Below are 20,643 nucleotides of genomic sequence, written 5' to 3' on the forward strand. Positions count from 1 at the left end.
AAATAATTATTAAATAATTATAAATAACTAATGCAAAATTATTATAAAGATGTACATAAAATAAAAGTGTAAAATATGCCCATCAAATTCCCCCACACTAAAACGTTTGCTTGTCCCCAAGCAAAAATATTATTTGCGAAGTAAATAGAAATGAAATTCCCAAAACTCATAACATATCATGAACAACAATCTGAAGCACCCTGCAACTAATAAGTTAGCACCCTGTTTGAAAATGGAGAAAACTAAATAAGTAAGCCCTCACAGGAATATCACTCATCACTCAAGTGTTTGATGGGTATAAATTTCACTCAAGTTCATTCCTATAAAATTGATCTACCATAAGCTTGCATATCTTCTCAATCACCACTACAAGAGTCATGCATGACACAAATCATAAGGACTTTTCACAGGTTGTAATGGGGCTAGGGTTAAGGTAGGGAATTTTTAGGAAATTAGCTTAAACAAAAGCTTCAAACTAGAGGAACAAATAAATACAAGTAATCCAACACCCTCAATTTCCAATCAAAAAACACATCCCATTGAGGTACAGAATGCTTCCTCAGTATTACCAGAATTTCCCCTTACTTCATTTATTTAGAAGTAACTTCAACTCAAAATCAATTGCTGATTCTTTTTCATTTTCTCATAAATTTTCAGCAATATTCTTCTTTTTCAAACGTATATTCTCCATTTTTCCATTTCATTTTTTTCAATTTTTCATGCTTTTTTTTTTTTTTTGAATCGTGAACTGCTTCCTCTTTTCTTTTTTCATAGAAGACCAACGACATATTGGCAACGAAGATACAACTCACCTCACTCTCAATCATATTAATAAGAGTAAGTGATCTCCCCCACACTTATCCTTCCCAACCTCACGTAGATTACAAAAATAATCCAAAATTTGCTCCACTAGTTATTCAGCTGGGTGAAGGCATTATTTTAGATATAAAAGGCTTGTAATGTGGTCCAAAATAAAGAAAGGAATGGCCATAAAGCTCAAAGTGGTTAACAAAGGGAAATAAATCATAGGACAAACCGGTTATTTGGCTAGTGAGGCTCAAAGTCAAATAATGGCCTTAATCACATTTGAATCATGCATGGTCTAATTAGCTTTAAAAGAGAATCAAGGCAAGTTCTAGAGAAGCAAAATTATGGAAGAAATCACACAAAAGAAAGAAAATAAGACCGAAGTGTCAGTCAGTGGCTCAAAACACTCACAGGTTTATTGCTTACTTAATATAGCCACTACATATCAAACAAGAGATGCTAACAAACTAATCACAACTTGCCAAACTATTTATTCAATCATGTTATGCATTCCAAGAAAGAAAAAAAATATTATTTTTCAAAATAATACTTATTTTGCATAAAATAATAGTAAAATATTTTTTGAAAATTATGAAATAAGAAAATAAATAATAATTTTTTTTTTGACATAAGCAAACAAACAATAAAACTAAATTAATCAAACAAACAATAAAACTAAATTAAGCAAAGAAATAATAAAACTAAAACTAAATCTCCTCCCCTCACACTTATTACCAACATTGTCCCCAATGTTGAATAAAAACATGCAGAAAAGGATTATTAAATGAAAAATAACGATTAAGAAAAAGAGAATAGAACAAACTCCCCTTCTAGTTGTGCATATTATTCAAAGTAGCTGGGATCTTCAAGAAGTATATCGGCAATATAATCAACTTGAGCCCCTTCATGGTAGGGTTTAAGCCGATGACCAGTCACCTTGAATATCTTAGAAGTCTGTAAACTTTGAATCTCTATCGCACCATGAGGAAAAATATTAGTGATAATAAATGGACCAACCCATCGAGAACGTAACTTACCTGGGAATAGCCGAAGACGTGACTGGAAGAGTAGGACTTTTTGTCCAATTGAAAATTCCTTTCTCAAAAGCATCTTGTCATGAAATGCTTTTGTCTTTTCTTTATAGATTCTTGAATTCTCGTAGGCCTCATTGCGAATCTCCTCCAACTCAGAAAGTTGCAACTTCCGGTGTAGGCCACTTTCATCAATGTTCATATTAAAGCTCTTGACAGCCCAATAAGCTTTGTGTTCCAACTCGACGGGGAGGTGACAAGCTTTCCCAAACACAATGCGATAAGGGGACATACCAATAGGTGTTTTGTATGCGGTTCTGTACGCCCATAATGCATCATCTAATCGCAAACTCCAATCCTTCCTGTTTGGGTTGACTGTTTTCTCAAGGATTGACTTTACTTCTCGGTTGGATACCTCTGCTTGCCCGTTAGTCTGCGGGTGGTAGGCAGTTGACACCTTATGGGTGACATGATACTTTTTAAGCAAAGCTTCGATGGTGCGATTACAAAAGTGAGTACCCTGATCACTTATTATAGCCCTTGGAATGCCAAACCTGGAAAAGATGTTAGATTTGATAAAATCTGCAACAACTGTAGAATCATCAGTCCTGGTGGCTTTAGCTTCCACCCACTTTGAAATATAATCAACAGCAAGTAAAATATAAACAAAACCAAAAGATACAGGAAATGGGCCCATAAAATCAATGCCCCAAACATCAAAGACCTCACAAAATAGGACCGGAGTTTGTGGCATTTCATTTCTCCGGGATAAATTACCTGACTTTTGGCAAGCATCACAACACTTGCAAAATGAGTATGAATCTTTAAACAAAGTTGGCCAATAAAATCCAGACTCCAATACCTTCCTTGCTGTTCTCTTAGCACCAAAGTGGCCTCCACAAGCATAAGAATGACAAAAGGTAAGGATTGAAGCAATTTCATCATCAGGTACACACCGCATTACCACTTGGTCAGCACAATGTTTCCAGAGGTACGGTTCATCCCATACATAGTACTTGGCATTACTCCTGATTTTATCTTTTTGTGCCTTAGAGGAATCAAAAGGAAACTTGTTAGCAACCAAAAAGTTGACTATGTTAGCATACCAAGGTAAAACCACAGTTGCAGCCAATAGGTGCTCATCAGGGAATGCTTCTCGCAGTGGAGGTTCAGGTTCAATGTGTACCAACCGACTCAAATGATCGGCCACAAGATTTTCTGACCCCTTCTTATCTTTGATCTCCACATCAAACTCACTTAAGAGGAGTATCCATCTTATTAATCGTGGTTTGGCTTCCTTCTTTTGCATCAAGTAGCGAAGAGCTGCATGGTCAGAATAAACTATAACTTTTGTGCCCAGCAAATAAGACCTAAATTTTTCTAAAGCAAAAACAATGGCTAAAAGTTCTTTTTCTGTAGTAGAGTAGTTTTTCTGAGCATCATATAAAGTCCTAGAAGCATAATAAATAACGTGGGAAGATTTCCCGATCTTTTGGCCCAACACAGCCCCAACTGCGTGATCACTTGCATCACACATAATCTCAAATGGGTAGTCCCAGTTAGGTGGCTGAATGATCGGCGCAGATGTCAACAACTCTTTCAATTCGTCAAATGCTCCTTTACACTCTTTGTCAAACTCAAAGGATGTCTCTTTCTGCAACAATTTGCTCAAAGGTAAGGCTATTTTCGAGAAGTCTTTGATAAACCTTCGATAAAAACCTGCATGTCCAAGAAAAGAGCGGACTTCCCGCACATTAGTGGGATACGACAGAGATTCTATAATATCAACCTTGGCTTTATCAACCTCAATCCCACTAGACGAAATAACATGCCCTAAGACATTACCTTGTTCAACCATAAAATGACATTTTTCAGAATTTAGCACAAGATTACTCGCTACGCATCTTTTCAAAATAAGTGAAAGGTTATGTAAGCAGGTATTAAAAGAGTCACCATAAACTGTAAAATCATCCATGAAAACTTCAATCATATGCCCTACATAATCAGAAAATATACTAACCACACACCTTTGAAAGGTACCTGGGGCATTACAGAGGCCAAACGGCATGCGTCGATATGCAAAAGTGCCGAAGGGACATGTAAAAGTCGTCTTTTCCTGGTCTTCTGGAGCAATTGCAATCTGGAATAACCTGAATAACCATCAAGAAAACAAAAATAAGAGCGACCAGCTAACCTTTCTAACATTTGGTCAATAAACGGTAAGGGGAAGTGATCTTTTCTTGTAACAGCATTCAACTTCCTATAATCTAAACAAACTCGCCACCCATTTTGAATACGAGTGGGGACCAGTTCATCATTTTGGTTTTTGACAACCGTAATCCCTGTTTTCTAAACAAACTCGCCATCCCATACATAGTACTTGGCATTACTCCTGATTTTATCTTTTTGTGCCTTAGAGGAATCAAAAGGAAACTTGTTAGCAACCAAAAAGTTGACTATGTTAGCATACCAAGGTAAAACCACAGTTGCAGCCAATAGGTGCTCATCAGGGAATGCTTCTCGCAGTGGAGGTTCAGGTTCAATGTGTACCAACCGACTCAAATGATCGGCCACAAGATTTTCTGACCCCTTCTTATCTTTGATCTCCACATCAAACTCACTTAAGAGGAGTATCCATCTTATTAATCGTGGTTTGGCTTCCTTCTTTTGCATCAAGTAGCGAAGAGCTGCATGGTCAGAATAAACTATAACTTTTGTGCCCAGCAAATAAGACCTAAATTTTTCTAAAGCAAAAACAATGGCTAAAAGTTCTTTTTCTGTAGTAGAGTAGTTTTTCTGAGCATCATATAAAGTCCTAGAAGCATAATAAATAACGTGGGAAGATTTCCCGATCTTTTGGCCCAACACAGCCCCAACTGCGTGATCACTTGCATCACACATAATCTCAAATGGGTAGTCCCAGTTAGGTGGCTGAATGATCGGCGCAGATGTCAACAACTCTTTCAATTCGTCAAATGCTCCTTTACACTCTTTGTCAAACTCAAAGGATGTCTCTTTCTGCAACAATTTGCTCAAAGGTAAGGCTATTTTCGAGAAGTCTTTGATAAACCTTCGATAAAAACCTGCATGTCCAAGAAAAGAGCGGACTTCCCGCACATTAGTGGGATACGACAGAGATTCTATAATATCAACCTTGGCTTTATCAACCTCAATCCCACTAGACGAAATAACATGCCCTAAGACATTACCTTGTTCAACCATAAAATGACATTTTTCAGAATTTAGCACAAGATTACTCGCTACGCATCTTTTCAAAATAAGTGAAAGGTTATGTAAGCAGGTATTAAAAGAGTCACCATAAACTGTAAAATCATCCATGAAAACTTCAATCATATGCCCTACATAATCAGAAAATATACTAACCACACACCTTTGAAAGGTACCTGGGGCATTACAGAGGCCAAACGGCATGCGTCGATATGCAAAAGTGCCGAAGGGACATGTAAACGTCGTCTTTTCCTGGTCTTCTGGAGCAATTGCAATCTGGAATAACCTGAATAACCATCAAGAAAACAAAAATAAGAGCGACCAGCTAACCTTTCTAACATTTGGTCAATAAACGGTAAGGGGAAGTGATCTTTTCTTGTAACAGCATTCAACTTCCTATAATCTAAACAAACTCGCCACCCATTTTGAATACGAGTGGGGACCAGTTCATCATTTTGGTTTTTGACAACCGTAATCCCTGTTTTCTAAACAAACTCGCCATCCCATACATAGTACTTGGCATTACTCCTGATTTTATCTTTTTGTGCCTTAGAGGAATCAAAAGGAAACTTGTTAGCAACCAAAAAGTTGACTATGTTAGCATACCAAGGTAAAACCACAGTTGCAGCCAATAGGTGCTCATCAGGGAATGCTTCTCGCAGTGGAGGTTCAGGTTCAATGTGTACCAACCGACTCAAATGATCGGCCACAAGATTTTCTGACCCCTTCTTATCTTTGATCTCCACATCAAACTCACTTAAGAGGAGTATCCATCTTATTAATCGTGGTTTGGCTTCCTTCTTTTGCATCAAGTAGCGAAGAGCTGCATGGTCAGAATAAACTATAACTTTTGTGCCCAGCAAATAAGACCTAAATTTTTCTAAAGCAAAAACAATGGCTAAAAGTTCTTTTTCTGTAGTAGAGTAGTTTTTCTGAGCATCATATAAAGTCCTAGAAGCATAATAAATAACGTGGGAAGATTTCCCGATCTTTTGGCCCAACACAGCCCCAACTGCGTGATCACTTGCATCACACATAATCTCAAATGGGTAGTCCCAGTTAGGTGGCTGAATGATCGGCGCAGATGTCAACAACTCTTTCAATTCGTCAAATGCTCCTTTACACTCTTTGTCAAACTCAAAGGATGTCTCTTTCTGCAACAATTTGCTCAAAGGTAAGGCTATTTTCGAGAAGTCTTTGATAAACCTTCGATAAAAACCTGCATGTCCAAGAAAAGAGCGGACTTCCCGCACATTAGTGGGATACGACAGAGATTCTATAATATCAACCTTGGCTTTATCAACCTCAATCCCACTAGACGAAATAAAATGCCCTAAGACATTACCTTGTTCAACCATAAAATGACATTTTTCAGAATTTAGCACAAGATTACTCGCTACGCATCTTTTCAAAATAAGTGAAAGGTTATGTAAGCAGGTATTAAAAGAGTCACCATAAACTGTAAAATCATCCATGAAAACTTCAATCATATGCCCTACATAATCAGAAAATATACTAACCACACACCTTTGAAAGGTACCTGGGGCATTACAGAGGCCAAACGGCATGCGTCGATATGCAAAAGTGCCGAAGGGACATGTAAAAGTCGTCTTTTCCTGGTCTTCTGGAGCAATTGCAATCTGGAATAACCTGAATAACCATCAAGAAAACAAAAATAAGAGCGACCAGCTAACCTTTCTAACATTTGGTCAATAAACGGTAAGGGGAAGTGATCTTTTCTTGTAACAGCATTCAACTTACTATAATCTAAACAAACTCGCCACCCATTTTGAATACGAGTGGGGACCAGTTCATCATTTTGGTTTTTGACAACCGTAATCCCTGTTTTCTAAACAAACTCGCCATCCCATACATAGTACTTGGCATTACTCCTGATTTTATCTTTTTGTGCCTTAGAGGAATCAAAAGGAAACTTGTTAGCAACCAAAAAGTTGACTATGTTAGCATACCAAGGTAAAACCACAGTTGCAGCCAATAGGTGCTCATCAGGGAATGCTTCTCGCAGTGGAGGTTCAGGTTCAATGTGTACCAACCGACTCAAATGATCGGCCACAAGATTTTCTGACCCCTTCTTATCTTTGATCTCCACATCAAACTCACTTAAGAGGAGTATCCATCTTATTAATCGTGGTTTGGCTTCCTTCTTTTGCATCAAGTAGCGAAGAGCTGCATGGTCAGAATAAACTATAACTTTTGTGCCCAGCAAATAAGACCTAAATTTTTCTAAAGCAAAAACAATGGCTAAAAGTTCTTTTTCTGTAGTAGAGTAGTTTTTCTGAGCATCATATAAAGTCCTAAAAGCATAATAAATAACGTGGGAAGATTTCCCGATCTTTTGGCCCAACACAGCCCCAACTGCGTGATCACTTGCATCACACATAATCTCAAATGGGTAGTCCCAGTTAGGTGGCTGAATGATCGGCGCAGATGTCAACAACTCTTTCAATTCGTCAAATGCTCCTTTACACTCTTTGTCAAACTCAAAGGATGTCTCTTTCTGCAACAATTTGCTCAAAGGTAAGGCTATTTTCGAGAAGTCTTTGATAAACCTTCGATAAAAACCTGCATGTCCAAGAAAAGAGCGGACTTCCCGCACATTAGTGGGATACGGCAGAGATTCTATAATATCAACCTTGGCTTTATCAACCTCAATCCCACTAGACGAAATAACATGCCCTAAGACATTACCTTGTTCAACCATAAAATGACATTTTTCAGAATTTAGCACAAGATTACTCGCTACGCATCTTTTCAAAATAAGTGAAAGGTTATGTAAGCAGGTATTAAAAGAGTCACCATAAACTGTAAAATCATCCATGAAAACTTCAATCATATGCCCTACATAATCAGAAAATATACTAACCACACACCTTTGAAAGGTACCTGGGGCATTACAGAGGCCAAACGGCATGCGTCGATATGCAAAAGTGCCGAAGGGACATGTAAACGTCGTCTTTTCCTGGTCTTCTGGAGCAATTGCAATCTGGAATAACCTGAATAACCATCAAGAAAACAAAAATAAGAGCGACCAGCTAACCTTTCTAACATTTGGTCAATAAACGGTAAGGGGAAGTGATCTTTTCTTGTAACAGCATTCAACTTCCTATAATCTAAACAAACTCGCCACCCATTTTGAATACGAGTGGGGACCAGTTCATCATTTTGGTTTTTGACAACCGTAATCCCTGTTTTCTAAACAAACTCGCCATCCCATACATAGTACTTGGCATTACTCCTGATTTTATCTTTTTGTGCCTTAGAGGAATCAAAAGGAAACTTGTTAGCAACCAAAAAGTTGACTATGTTAGCATACCAAGGTAAAACCACAGTTGCAGCCAATAGGTGCTCATCAGGGAATGCTTCTCGCAGTGGAGGTTCAGGTTCAATGTGTACCAACCGACTCAAATGATCGGCCACAAGATTTTCTGACCCCTTCTTATCTTTGATCTCCACATCAAACTCACTTAAGAGGAGTATCCATCTTATTAATCGTGGTTTGGCTTCCTTCTTTTGCATCAAGTAGCGAAGAGCTGCATGGTCAGAATAAACTATAACTTTTGTGCCCAGCAAATAAGACCTAAATTTTTCTAAAGCAAAAACAATGGCTAAAAGTTCTTTTTCTGTAGTAGAGTAGTTTTTCTGAGCATCATATAAAGTCCTAGAAGCATAATAAATAACGTGGGAAGATTTCCCGATCTTTTGGCCCAACACAGCCCCAACTGCGTGATCACTTGCATCACACATAATCTCAAATGGGTAGTCCCAGTTAGGTGGCTGAATGATCGGCGCAGATGTCAACAACTCTTTCAATTCGTCAAATGCTCCTTTACACTCTTTGTCAAACTCAAAGGATGTCTCTTTCTGCAACAATTTGCTCAAAGGTAAGGCTATTTTCGAGAAGTCTTTGATAAACCTTCGATAAAAACCTGCATGTCCAAGAAAAGAGCGGACTTCCCGCACATTAGTGGGATACGACAGAGATTCTATAATATCAACCTTGGCTTTATCAACCTCAATCCCACTAGACGAAATAACATGCCCTAAGACATTACCTTGTTCAACCATAAAATGACATTTTTCAGAATTTAGCACAAGATTACTCGCTACGCATCTTTTCAAAATAAGTGAAAGGTTATGTAAGCAGGTATTAAAAGAGTCACCATAAACTGTAAAATCATCCATGAAAACTTCAATCATATGCCCTACATAATCAGAAAATATACTAACCACACACCTTTGAAAGGTACCTGGGGCATTACAGAGGCCAAACGGCATGCGTCGATATGCAAAAGTGCCGAAGGGACATGTAAAAGTCGTCTTTTCCTGGTCTTCTGGAGCAATTGCAATCTGGAATAACCTGAATAACCATCAAGAAAACAAAAATAAGAGCGACCAGCTAACCTTTCTAACATTTGGTCAATAAACGGTAAGGGGAAGTGATCTTTTCTTGTAACAGCATTCAACTTACTATAATCTAAACAAACTCGCCACCCATTTTGAATACGAGTGGGGACCAGTTCATCATTTTGGTTTTTGACAACCGTAATCCCTGTTTTCTAAACAAACTCGCCATCCCATACATAGTACTTGGCATTACTCCTGATTTTATCTTTTTGTGCCTTAGAGGAATCAAAAGGAAACTTGTTAGCAACCAAAAAGTTGACTATGTTAGCATACCAAGGTAAAACCACAGTTGCAGCCAATAGGTGCTCATCAGGGAATGCTTCTCGCAGTGGAGGTTCAGGTTCAATGTGTACCAACCGACTCAAATGATCGGCCACAAGATTTTCTGACCCCTTCTTATCTTTGATCTCCACATCAAACTCACTTAAGAGGAGTATCCATCTTATTAATCGTGGTTTGGCTTCCTTCTTTTGCATCAAGTAGCGAAGAGCTGCATGGTCAGAATAAACTATAACTTTTGTGCCCAGCAAATAAGACCTAAATTTTTCTAAAGCAAAAACAATGGCTAAAAGTTCTTTTTCTGTAGTAGAGTAGTTTTTCTGAGCATCATATAAAGTCCTAGAAGCATAATAAATAACGTGGGAAGATTTCCCGATCTTTTGGCCCAACACAGCCCCAACTGCGTGATCACTTGCATCACACATAATCTCAAATGGGTAGTCCCAGTTAGGTGGCTGAATGATCGGCGCAGATGTCAACAACTCTTTCAATTCGTCAAATGCTCCTTTACACTCTTTGTCAAACTCAAAGGATGTCTCTTTCTGCAACAATTTGCTCAAAGGTAAGGCTATTTTCGAGAAGTCTTTGATAAACCTTCGATAAAAACCTGCATGTCCAAGAAAAGAGCGGACTTCCCGCACATTAGTGGGATACGGCAGAGATTCTATAATATCAACCTTGGCTTTATCAACCTCAATCCCACTAGACGAAATAACATGCCCTAAGACATTACCTTGTTCAACCATAAAATGACATTTTTCAGAATTTAACACAAGATTACTCGCTACGCATCTTTTCAAAATAAGTGAAAGGTTATGTAAGCAGGTATTAAAAGAGTCACCATAAACTGTAAAATCATCCATGAAAACTTCAATCATATGCCCTACATAATCAGAAAATATACTAACCACACACCTTTGAAAGGTACCTGGGGCATTACAGAGGCCAAACGTCATGCGTCGATATGCAAAAGTGCCGAAGGGACATGTAAAAGTCGTCTTTTCCTGGTCTTCTGGAGCAATTGCAATCTGGAAATAACCTGAATAACCATCAAGAAAACAAAAATAAGAGCGACCAGCTAACCTTTCTAACATTTGGTCAATAAACGGTAAGGGGAAGTGATCTTTTCTTGTAACAGCATTCAACTTACTATAATCTAAACAAACTCGCCACCCATTTTGAATACGAGTGGGGACCAGTTCATCATTTTGGTTTTTGACAACCGTAATCCCTGTTTTCTAAACAAACTCGCCATCCCATACATAGTACTTGGCATTACTCCTGATTTTATCTTTTTGTGCCTTAGAGGAATCAAAAGGAAACTTGTTAGCAACCAAAAAGTTGACTATGTTAGCATACCAAGGTAAAACCACAGTTGCAGCCAATAGGTGCTCATCAGGGAATGCTTCTCGCAGTGGAGGTTCAGGTTCAATGTGTACCAACCGACTCAAATGATCGGCCACAAGATTTTCTGACCCCTTCTTATCTTTGATCTCCACATCAAACTCACTTAAGAGGAGTATCCATCTTATTAATCGTGGTTTGGCTTCCTTCTTTTGCATCAAGTAGCGAAGAGCTGCATGGTCAGAATAAACTATAACTTTTGTGCCCAGCAAATAAGACCTAAATTTTTCTAAAGCAAAAACAATGGCTAAAAGTTCTTTTTCTGTAGTAGAGTAGTTTTTCTGAGCATCATATAAAGTCCTAGAAGCATAATAAATAACGTGGGAAGATTTCCCGATCTTTTGGCCCAACACAGCCCCAACTGCGTGATCACTTGCATCACACATAATCTCAAATGGGTAGTCCCAGTTAGGTGGCTGAATGATCGGCGCAGATGTCAACAACTCTTTCAATTCGTCAAATGCTCCTTTACACTCTTTGTCAAACTCAAAGGATGTCTCTTTCTGCAACAATTTGCTCAAAGGTAAGGCTATTTTCGAGAAGTCTTTGATAAACCTTCGATAAAAACCTGCATGTCCAAGAAAAGAGCGGACTTCCCGCACATTAGTGGGATACGGCAGAGATTCTATAATATCAACCTTGGCTTTATCAACCTCAATCCCACTAGACGAAATAACATGCCCTAAGACATTACCTTGTTCAACCATAAAATGACATTTTTCAGAATTTAACACAAGATTACTCGCTACGCATCTTTTCAAAATAAGTGAAAGGTTATGTAAGCAGGTATTAAAAGAGTCACCATAAACTGTAAAATCATCCATGAAAACTTCAATCATATGCCCTACATAATCAGAAAATATACTAACCACACACCTTTGAAAGGTACCTGGGGCATTACAGAGGCCAAACGTCATGCGTCGATATGCAAAAGTGCCGAAGGGACATGTAAAAGTCGTCTTTTCCTGGTCTTCTGGAGCAATTGCAATCTGGAAATAACCTGAATAACCATCAAGAAAACAAAAATAAGAGCGACCAGCTAACCTTTCTAACATTTGGTCAATAAACGGTAAGGGGAAGTGATCTTTTCTTGTAACAGCATTCAACTTACTATAATCTAAACAAACTCGCCACCCATTTTGAATACGAGTGGGGACCAGTTCATCATTTTGGTTTTTGACAACCGTAATCCCTGTTTTCTAAACAAACTCGCCATCCCATACATAGTACTTGGCATTACTCCTGATTTTATCTTTTTGTGCCTTAGAGGAATCAAAAGGAAACTTGTTAGCAACCAAAAAGTTGACTATGTTAGCATACCAAGGTAAAACCACAGTTGCAGCCAATAGGTGCTCATCAGGGAATGCTTCTCGCAGTGGAGGTTCAGGTTCAATGTGTACCAACCGACTCAAATGATCGGCCACAAGATTTTCTGACCCCTTCTTATCTTTGATCTCCACATCAAACTCACTTAAGAGGAGTATCCATCTTATTAATCGTGGTTTGGCTTCCTTCTTTTGCATCAAGTAGCGAAGAGCTGCATGGTCAGAATAAACTATAACTTTTGTGCCCAGCAAATAAGACCTAAATTTTTCTAAAGCAAAAACAATGGCTAAAAGTTCTTTTTCTGTAGTAGAGTAGTTTTTCTGAGCATCATATAAAGTCCTAGAAGCATAATAAATAACGTGGGAAGATTTCCCGATCTTTTGGCCCAACACAGCCCCAACTGCGTGATCACTTGCATCACACATAATCTCAAATGGGTAGTCCCAGTTAGGTGGCTGAATGATCGGCGCAGATGTCAACAACTCTTTCAATTCGTCAAATGCTCCTTTACACTCTTTGTCAAACTCAAAGGATGTCTCTTTCTGCAACAATTTGCTCAAAGGTAAGGCTATTTTCGAGAAGTCTTTGATAAACCTTCGATAAAAACCTGCATGTCCAAGAAAAGAGCGGACTTCCCGCACATTAGTGGGATACGGCAGAGATTCTATAATATCAACCTTGGCTTTATCAACCTCAATCCCACTAGACGAAATAACATGCCCTAAGACATTACCTTGTTCAACCATAAAATGACATTTTTCAGAATTTAACACAAGATTACTCGCTACGCATCTTTTCAAAATAAGTGAAAGGTTATGTAAGCAGGTATTAAAAGAGTCACCATAAACTGTAAAATCATCCATGAAAACTTCAATCATATGCCCTACATAATCAGAAAATATACTAACCACACACCTTTGAAAGGTACCTGGGGCATTACAGAGGCCAAACGTCATGCGTCGATATGCAAAAGTGCCGAAGGGACATGTAAAAGTCGTCTTTTCCTGGTCTTCTGGAGCAATTGCAATCTGGAAATAACCTGAATAACCATCAAGAAAACAAAAATAAGAGCGACCAGCTAACCTTTCTAACATTTGGTCAATAAACGGTAAGGGGAAGTGATCTTTTCTTGTAACAGCATTCAACTTACTATAATCTAAACAAACTCGCCACCCATTTTGAATACGAGTGGGGACCAGTTCATCATTTTGGTTTTTGACAACCGTAATCCCTGTTTTCTAAACAAACTCGCCATCCCATACATAGTACTTGGCATTACTCCTGATTTTATCTTTTTGTGCCTTAGAGGAATCAAAAGGAAACTTGTTAGCAACCAAAAAGTTGACTATGTTAGCATACCAAGGTAAAACCACAGTTGCAGCCAATAGGTGCTCATCAGGGAATGCTTCTCGCAGTGGAGGTTCAGGTTCAATGTGTACCAACCGACTCAAATGATCGGCCACAAGATTTTCTGACCCCTTCTTATCTTTGATCTCCACATCAAACTCACTTAAGAGGAGTATCCATCTTATTAATCGTGGTTTGGCTTCCTTCTTTTGCATCAAGTAGCGAAGAGCTGCATGGTCAGAATAAACTATAACTTTTGTGCCCAGCAAATAAGACCTAAATTTTTCTAAAGCAAAAACAATGGCTAAAAGTTCTTTTTCTGTAGTAGAGTAGTTTTTCTGAGCATCATATAAAGTCCTAGAAGCATAATAAATAACGTGGGAAGATTTCCCGATCTTTTGGCCCAACACAGCCCCAACTGCGTGATCACTTGCATCACACATAATCTCAAATGGGTAGTCCCAGTTAGGTGGCTGAATGATCGGCGCAGATGTCAACAACTCTTTCAATTCGTCAAATGCTCCTTTACACTCTTTGTCAAACTCAAAGGATGTCTCTTTCTGCAACAATTTGCTCAAAGGTAAGGCTATTTTCGAGAAGTCTTTGATAAACCTTCGATAAAAACCTGCATGTCCAAGAAAAGAGCGGACTTCCCGCACATTAGTGGGATACGGCAGAGATTCTATAATATCAACCTTGGCTTTATCAACCTCAATCCCACTAGACGAAATAACATGCCCTAAGACATTACCTTGTTCAACCATAAAATGACATTTTTCAGAATTTAACACAAGATTACTCGCTACGCATCTTTTCAAAATAAGTGAAAGGTTATGTAAGCAGGTATTAAAAGAGTCACCATAAACTGTAAAATCATCCATGAAAACTTCAATCATATGCCCTACATAATCAGAAAATATACTAACCACACACCTTTGAAAGGTACCTGGGGCATTACAGAGGCCAAACGTCATGCGTCGATATGCAAAAGTGCCGAAGGGACATGTAAAAGTCGTCTTTTCCTGGTCTTCTGGAGCAATTGCAATCTGGAAATAACCTGAATAACCATCAAGAAAACAAAAATAAGAGCGACCAGCTAACCTTTCTAACATTTGGTCAATAAACGGTAAGGGGAAGTGATCTTTTCTTGTAACAGCATTCAACTTACTATAATCTAAACAAACTCGCCACCCATTTTGAATACGAGTGGGGACCAGTTCATCATTTTGGTTTTTGACAACCGTAATCCCTGTTTTCTAAACAAACTCGCCATCCCATACATAGTACTTGGCATTACTCCTGATTTTATCTTTTTGTGCCTTAGAGGAATCAAAAGGAAACTTGTTAGCAACCAAAAAGTTGACTATGTTAGCATACCAAGGTAAAACCACAGTTGCAGCCAATAGGTGCTCATCAGGGAATGCTTCTCGCAGTGGAGGTTCAGGTTCAATGTGTACCAACCGACTCAAATGATCGGCCACAAGATTTTCTGACCCCTTCTTATCTTTGATCTCCACATCAAACTCACTTAAGAGGAGTATCCATCTTATTAATCGTGGTTTGGCTTCCTTCTTTTGCATCAAGTAGCGAAGAGCTGCATGGTCAGAATAAACTATAACTTTTGTGCCCAGCAAATAAGACCTAAATTTTTCTAAAGCAAAAACAATGGCTAAAAGTTCTTTTTCTGTAGTAGAGTAGTTTTTCTGAGCATCATATAAAGTCCTAGAAGCATAATAAATAACGTGGGAAGATTTCCCGATCTTTTGGCCCAACACAGCCCCAACTGCGTGATCACTTGCATCACACATAATCTCAAATGGGTAGTCCCAGTTAGGTGGCTGAATGATCGGCGCAGATGTCAACAACTCTTTCAATTCGTCAAATGCTCCTTTACACTCTTTGTCAAACTCAAAGGATGTCTCTTTCTGCAACAATTTGCTCAAAGGTAAGGCTATTTTCGAGAAGTCTTTGATAAACCTTCGATAAAAACCTGCATGTCCAAGAAAAGAGCGGACTTCCCGCACATTAGTGGGATACGGCAGAGATTCTATAATATCAACCTTGGCTTTATCAACCTCAATCCCACTAGACGAAATAACATGCCCTAAGACATTACCTTGTTCAACCATAAAATGACATTTTTCAGAATTTAACACAAGATTACTCGCTACGCATCTTTTCAAAATAAGTGAAAGGTTATGTAAGCAGGTATTAAAAGAGTCACCATAAACTGTAAAATCATCCATGAAAACTTCAATCATATGCCCTACATAATCAGAAAATATACTAACCACACACCTTTGAAAGGTACCTGGGGCATTACAGAGGCCAAACGTCATGCGTCGATATGCAAAAGTGCCGAAGGGACATGTAAAAGTCGTCTTTTCCTGGTCTTCTGGAGCAATTGCAATCTGGAAATAACCTGAATAACCATCAAGAAAACAAAAATAAGAGCGACCAGCTAACCTTTCTAACATTTGGTCAATAAACGGTAAGGGGAAGTGATCTTTTCTTGTAACAGCATTCAACTTACTATAATCTAAACAAACTCGCCACCCATTTTGAATACGAGTGGGGACCAGTTCATCATTTTGGTTTTTGACAACCGTAATCCCTGTTTTCTAAACAAACTCGCCATCCCATACATAGTACTTGGCATTACTCCTGATTTTATCTTTTTGTGCCTTAGAGGAATCAAAAGGAAACTTGTTAGCAACCAAAAAGTTGACTATGTTAGCATACCAAGGTAAAACCACAGTTGCAGCCAATAGGTGCTCATCAGGGAATGCTTCTCGCAGTGGAGGTTCAGGTTCAATGTGTACCAACCGACTCAAATGATCGGCCACAAGATTTTCTGACCCCTTCTTATCTTTGATCTCCACATCAAACTCACTTAAGAGGAGTATCCATCTTATTAATCGTGGTTTGGCTTCCTTCTTTTGCATCAAGTAGCGAAGAGCTGCATGGTCAGAATAAACTATAACTTTTGTGCCCAGCAAATAAGACCTAAATTTTTCTAAAGCAAAAACAATGGCTAAAAGTTCTTTTTCTGTAGTAGAGTAGTTTTTCTGAGCATCATATAAAGTCCTAGAAGCATAATAAATAACGTGGGAAGATTTCCCGATCTTTTGGCCCAACACAGCCCCAACTGCGTGATCACTTGCATCACACATAATCTCAAATGGGTAGTCCCAGTTAGGTGGCTGAATGATCGGCGCAGATGTCAACAACTCTTTCAATTCGTCAAATGCTCCTTTACACTCTTTGTCAAACTCAAAGGATGTCTCTTTCTGCAACAATTTGCTCAAAGGTAAGGCTATTTTCGAGAAGTCTTTGATAAACCTTCGATAAAAACCTGCATGTCCAAGAAAAGAGCGGACTTCCCGCACATTAGTGGGATACGGCAGAGATTCTATAATATCAACCTTGGCTTTATCAACCTCAATCCCACTAGACGAAATAACATGCCCTAAGACATTACCTTGTTCAACCATAAAATGACATTTTTCAGAATTTAACACAAGATTACTCGCTACGCATCTTTTCAAAATAAGTGAAAGGTTATGTAAGCAGGTATTAAAAGAGTCACCATAAACTGTAAAATCATCCATGAAAACTTCAATCATATGCCCTACATAATCAGAAAATATACTAACCACACACCTTTGAAAGGTACCTGGGGCATTACAGAGGCCAAACGGCATGCGTCGATATGCAAAAGTGCCGAAGGGACATGTAAAAGTCGTCTTTTCCTGGTCTTCTGGAGCAATTGCAATCTGGAATAACCTGAATAACCATCAAGAAAACAAAAATAAGAGCGACCAGCTAACCTTTCTAACATTTGGTCAATAAACGGTAAGGGGAAGTGATCTTTTCTTGTAACAGCATTCAACTTCCTATAATCTAAACAAACTCGCCACCCATTTTGAATACGAGTGGGGACCAGTTCATCATTTTGGTTTTTGACAACCGTAATCCCTGTTTTCTTAGGAACCACTTGAGTTGGGCTAACCCATTTGCTGTCTGAAATTGGATAGATTATCCCGGCTCCAAGGAGTTTGATGACCTCTTCCTTGACTACTTCCATCATGGGCGGGTCTAGCCTTCTTTGTGGTTGACGAGATGGTTCTGCTCCTTCATCTAGAAGGATTCGGTGCATGCAAGTAGATGGACTTATCCCTTTGATGTCTGCAATTGCCCACCCAATGGCAGTTTTGTGGTCTTTTAGCACTTGGACAAGTTTTTCCTCTTCTATGGCAGACAATTTAGTTGAAATTATGACTGGCAATGTTTTATTTTCTCCTAAGAAAGCATATTTAAGGTGTTCAGGAAGGGGTTTCAATGCGGGGATCGGTGCTTGCACAACAGATGGTAACAATTTTTCACTAGAAGCAGGTAAAGCCATATAAGAAACATTACTTTGTTGGTGCAATTTAGGACAATGATTCAATGATGCAATAATTTCGCGTAAATCGTCACTCATAGCAAATTCATCATTTTCAAGGTGTTCACAAATAACAACTACCAATTTATCTTTACCATTAAATTCAAAAACTTCTTCAACCAATGAATCAATAATATCAACAGAATAAGCAACACAATCACCTCCAGGGTATTTCGTAGCATTATAAATATTGAATGTAACAACATTACCATCAAATTCCATAGTAAGTGTGCCACTATGAATATCAATTTTTGTTTTTGCAGTTTTTAAAAATGGTCTTCCTAACAGAATAGGTGCAGAATGATCATTATTTTCCATATCTAGCACATAGAAATCAGTAGGGAAGATTAAATTATTAACTTGCAACAATACATCTTCAATTGCACCCCTAGGATATGCATTAGACCTATCGGCCAATTGGATAACTACACTAGTTTTATTCAAAGGTCCAAGTTTTAAAGACGCATACACAGAATATGGCATAACATTAATAGATGCTCCTAAGTCTAACATGGCTTTCTCAAGTTTAGTATCGCCTATCATACAGGGAATAGTAAACATACCTGGATCCTTGCATTTTTCAGGAAGCTTGCTTTGAATTACAGCAGAAACATTCTTACCCATTAGCACTTTATCACCCTTCTTTGGCCTTTGTTTCCTTTTTGTTGTACACAACTCCTTTAAGAACTTAGCATACCTAGGAACTTGTTTTATTGCATCAAGTAACAGGATATTCACTTCACAATTTTTGAAAGTTTCATATAACTCTTCATCTTTCGTTCCTTTTATAGATTCTGACAAAGCTTGGGGGAATGGGGGAACTGGTTCATAATCAGTAGGGTTGGAAGACTTACCTTGAGATTTTTCATTGTTGTTAGTTCCCTCTTTTTCTTGGTTCACTGATGGGGTAGCAACCACAGGCCCTTCAATTTCCTTACCACTTCTCAACACAATTGCACTTGCATTTTCTCTTGGATTAACCACCGTTTGCGAGGGTAGTTTGCCAGAACTCTATGATTCCAACCGACTTACCGTAGTCGCGAGTTGACCCATCTGCCTTTCCAAGTTCTGAATACTAGCCTTCGTTTCTTGAATACTAGCTCTTGTTTCTTGTTGAAATTGTTGTGTTTCCTGCTGAAACTGTAAAGTGTTAGTAGCAAGGGTTTTAACAATTTCTTCTAAATTCATACCTGTGCTAGAGCTTTGGACTGGTTGTTGTTTGGAAGGAAATGGTTGTCTATACTGCTGAAAATTGGGACGATTCTGAGCAAACTGGTTTCCTTGTGAGTTCCCATAACTAAGGTTTGGGTGATCCCTCCATCCAGGATTATATTTATTAGAAAACGGATCATACTTACCTTGGGGTTGTCCAGGAAAACCTCCAGCCATGTTAACTTGTTCAATAGGTTCTTCTTGAAGAGTTGGGCAGGCATCAGTTTGGTGCCCAACTACCGAGCAAATTCCACATGCTTTTACAGATTGCACATTGCCGACAGCTAATTGACGAACAAGAGTAGTTAAACCAGTAATTTGTTGCTCAAGAGCAGAAATATTTACCTCATTCACTTGCTTAGACGGTTGGACAAGCCTATTGCCAAATCGTTGAGAATTTGCAGCCATGTTTGCAATTAGAGTTCTCGCAGCGTCCGGTGTCTTGTCAACTAAAGCACCACCGCTCGCGGCATCAATCATGCTCCTATCAGTCGGAAAAAGTCCTTCATAAAAGTATTGAATGAGTAATTGATCACTGATTTGATGGTGTGGGCAGCTTGCACATAACTTTTTGAAACGCTCCCAATATTCATACAATGACTCTCCATTGTTTTGCCGTATACCACATATTTCCTTTCTAATGTTGGCCGCCCTTGAAGCTGGGAAATATTTTTCAAGGAACATTGTCTTCAAGTTGTTCCATGTGGTGATGCTTCCGGAAGGTAGATAGCATAGCCAATCCTTCGCTGAATCTTTCAAAGAAAAGGGAAAGGCTCTTGACTTGATTTGTTCTTCAGTAACCCCAGTGGGTTTCATACTTGAACACACCACATGGAATTCCTTTAAGTGCTTGTGAGGATCTTCACCTGCAAGTCCATGAAAAGAAGGCAAAAGATGAATTAATCCAGATTTCAGTTCGAATTGTACATTAGCATCTAGAGCGGGAAAAGTGATGCATAAAGGTTGCTGATCCAAATTTGGAGCTCCAAGCTCTTTTAAAGTCCGATTTTGAGCCATGGGTTCCCCTTCTGAATCAGAATTGTTGGAAGGTTGAGGGTCGGTAGCCAGATCACTAAACTCCATTTTTCCATTTCATTTTTTTCAATTTTTCATGCTTTTTTTTTTTGAATCGTGAACTGC

The 20,643-nt window shown here is 38.7% G+C and overlaps 1 pseudogene; it reads right to left on the bottom strand.

Moving 5' to 3' along the window:
- Nucleotides 1-1,650: 1,650 nt before the first annotated feature.
- Nucleotides 1,651-20,415, bottom strand: LOC109162452 (annotated as a pseudogene).
- Between the last annotated feature and the right edge of the window lie 228 nt (nucleotides 20,416-20,643).

This window comes from Ipomoea nil, unplaced genomic scaffold, assembly GCF_001879475.1.
Source record: "Ipomoea nil cultivar Tokyo-kokei standard unplaced genomic scaffold, Asagao_1.1 scaffold2942, whole genome shotgun sequence".
In the NCBI taxonomy this organism is placed as follows: Eukaryota; Viridiplantae; Streptophyta; class Magnoliopsida; order Solanales; family Convolvulaceae; genus Ipomoea; species Ipomoea nil.